The following is a 3,711-nucleotide window of genomic DNA, read 5'->3' on the forward strand; positions in this document are numbered from 1 at the left end:
ATATGGATCAAAGGACCTGACATTTTTTGGTCAATTATAAGGACAGTTCATTGCACTCAATGAAAATGGTGCAATCTCTTCTAACAAAATAAACCTTTAAGGTTCTTGGTGACCTTCACAGGTAGACAAGGTGGATAATTCTATTGGAAACATCTGGTCATCAGGTACTTAACAGTGTGCAGATATCTCTATCGAATAGTAAAAAGCAGTTTGTGGGTTCCGTTTTTAGAGGAAGTTGATGGTTTGGAGGGATGTTTAGGAACTTTCTGGTTCAGGAATGTTGACCTTAGACTGGAACTGACAATATTTCACTATCTTTCTTGCAGTCAATGTATTCAGAAAACTCAACAGTCAAAGAATTCTTTCTGGTGTCTTTCCAGAACATTCACTCCATTCGAGTGTTTTTTTTCTCTATTGTCTTGATAGTCTATTTTGCTATTTTGATTGGAAACTTTTTGATTGTCACCCTAGTGCATATTAATTGCCATCTCTGGACTTCAATGTATATTTTCCTTAGTCATTTATCCATATCGGAAATTCTGTTTACTACAAATATTATTCCGAAAATGTTGGAGGTCACCTTACATGATGGAGGGACCATCTCTTTAAGTGGCTGTATTACTCAATATTATATGTTTTCTTCTTCCACGACTGCAGAATGTCTCCTGCTCTCATTTATGTCTTATGATCGATATCTGGCCATCTGTAGACCCTTTAATTATATAAATGTAATGACCCAGAGGTTGTGCTTCTCTATGATTAGCTGCTCTTGGTTAACTGGCTTCATGATCTCATTGCCCGCAGCCTTTCTCATAAGCATGTTGAAGTTTTGTGGATCCAACGTCATTGACCACTTTTTTTGTGATCTGGCTCCTGTTCTACAACTCTCCTGCTCTGACACCTCAGTTCTAGAAATAGAAGATCTTGTTTTGTCATTTCCAATTCTAGTTTTCCCTTTGGTCTTCATTGCTCAGACTTATATACTGATACTAATTGCAATTCTCAAGATCTAGTCCACTAGTGGTAAAAGGAAATCATTCTCCACTTGTAGTTCCCATCTCATGGTTGTCTGCGCCTACTATGGAACACTCATCATTGTATATATGACCCCGTCCTTTCAACACTCAGTAAATAAGGTTTTAGCTCTTCTGTACACGATGGTGACGCCATTACTCAATCCCGTTATCTACAGTCTAAAAAATCAAGAAATAAGAGCTGCAATAATGAAATTAAATAGACAATTTTGAGAAATGTTGGCATCATTACCACCAGGAATATACACAGGGATGAGCGGGAACCACAGCATAGCATAGTGTAAAACGAGGATGTTTTCCTTGTTAGCTTTTATTTCTTTACCCCACTTTAGGGGTGCAACTAAAAACTCATGACATGGTTTGGTGAAAGTCTCTAAGTTATGTACCCACCTGCACCTGACAGTCTTTCTTTAATCATTTTGTCTTTCTTCACCAGCAACTTTGGTTCATCCACTTTTTTTAAAAAGATGTGGAAGCTGAGGGGAGATGTCACCCCCCACTACTCTATCTTGTCTGTTATTTGCTATGACAGAGACGGAAGCTGGCTTAGATGTTCCCAGCCGATTGTGAGACCCGACAGAGGGACTAGGACAATCAATTGAGCTAAGATCTGAGGCGTACAATACAGAGAGGACCGGGGCCATATTTCTGGGGATAGAGGCACAGCACATTACTGAAATTACTCAAGAGCAAGAGACTTGAGGCCCACCGAAGCGGCATCGGTAACTTCCAATAGAGACTGTGCTGTGCATAATATTGTAGACCTAGTGATTAAGTGACGATGGTAGTAACAGCAGAACAGACTAGGACGTATTATAGACCAGGGTGTTCGATTGAGACATTAATGCTTATAGTAATTGTACATCTATTTGCACAGCAGAGCTAAATTGTTATAATCGTTAGAAGAGTCTCTACACTGAATTGATCTATTCATATTGTAAATACTTTACTGTATTCCAATCCCTTTGCTGATCCATTGACATTGTACCCTAGTTACCCAACCATTTTCTGTGTTAAGCAAGTAAACAGTCTTTGTTTGAGTTATCACTCCACCGTTGCATCCACGCACCTGTTTACATATGCCTACCCACCATCCTTCCACCATTACGGAAAGATTGCAAGGTAAACTACGCCCGGTTGCAGATCTTCCTTCATCATTTGGACTCCTTTCATTTCTTTGCATAGCAGAAGGGATCAGCTCAAGGGATGGCGGCTCCAACAGATCCATTGAAGTAAACCCAAGAGGCTGTTGTGGGTGAAGGAGAGTCATGGGCTTCTGTGGAGTATGGGGTGCTGTCACACAAGGTGTGTGAAAGACTAAGTGCAACACAAAAGGAAGGGGGAAAAAGAGCCCAGACTCTAGGGGAAAGTGGGAGAGGAGACCTCCTAGGCTGATCTGATATCACCCTGTCTCCACTAATGTCCCTATATTGGTTCCTCACCAATCACCGCACGCATACCAAAACCCTGTATTTCCCTAGCTATTGGCCCTGGGTAGGGAAAGGGGGGTGAACACTAGTCGATCCCCACTAACAACTAAAGACAACAAGGGAGACAAACATGGGGGAAAGTTGCTTAGCTTTAGCCGACTTCAGAGAGATAACTCCAAGAGTCCTCCTAGCACCACAGAGGAAGATTGCAGTCAGAGAGCTTCAAGCATTCACAAGGAAAATGTGAGTATCACCGGCACCTTCCTGCTGCAAAGTGAAACTATTTAAACACCCAGGCCAGGGTGTCAATTAGCAGGAAGGAGGTAGCCGCTGGGTCCTAGAGTGAAATAGATAAGAAGGTGTCTGAAATGACACATGAAGAGATTTTCTGCAACCATCTGCAGGGCGACTGTCTGTCACATCTGACACACCTGTGACAGGTGCTTAGGGTCAACCAGTGGAACTGATTCCAGACGCTCACTCTAAATTTGAATGCTCAGGCTAGGTACACCTTTGTGGTGTAGTATTTGTCAGGATGCTCAGTCATATGTTTTAGTAATAAGTTTCATTATATTAACTAGAAGAACAGATACAACATGCTGCACTTTTTTTTTTTCTAAAATAAAGAACGCTAACCGAAACAACAAAAACCCAATATATTCAACTGGTTCTGTCCATCGCCATTTTTGTCCATTACAGTTTGTGACAGATCCATTCCTTTTAGTTTAAATTTTCTGTTCATGTAACAATACAAAATCCAGAATGCTAATGTGATCCTAGCTATAGCTGTTCATATTTAGGACTATTCTTTTTTATTTTTAAGTTGACATAAGGGCTTGATTTTGGAATGCAGTCTACAGAGGGTGCTTATCATTTAAAGGGGTTGTCCTGTGCAAAAGATTATTACTCCGCAGGCTCTGGGATACACCAAAAAACTGAGCTTCTAGGGTGTGTGCACACGACGTCTTTTATTTAAATTCTTTTCATTAGGAGATTTTTACAGTACAGGGAACAAGGGGTCAGGAAAAGGATAAAGGGAAAGGAAAGGCAACCAAATAAAGGAAAATAGAAAATGGAGTAGGGAGGAAGAGTAGAGAAGAAGAGAGAGAAAAAAAAAAAAGGAAATGAAGAAGATCATCTTAACATAATTGCACCACAACGTTAACATACCAAGTGCAAAAACAACATGGAATGAAATATAGATTAAAATAATTCTGGTAAAGTAATAAAACATCATATAAAGAGGC

The 3,711-nt window shown here is 40.3% G+C and overlaps 1 pseudogene; it reads left to right on the top strand.

The window, feature by feature from the left end:
• Positions 1-329: 329 nt before the first annotated feature.
• On the top strand, positions 330-1,247 carry LOC141167601 (olfactory receptor 11A1-like; annotated as a pseudogene).
• The last annotated feature ends 2,464 nt before the right edge of the window (positions 1,248-3,711 follow it).

Source organism: Phyllobates terribilis, unplaced genomic scaffold (assembly GCF_046119375.1).
Source record: "Phyllobates terribilis strain yellow unplaced genomic scaffold, ASM4611937v1 Scaffold_11__3_contigs__length_659146591, whole genome shotgun sequence".
Classification (NCBI taxonomy): Eukaryota; Metazoa; Chordata; class Amphibia; order Anura; family Dendrobatidae; genus Phyllobates; species Phyllobates terribilis.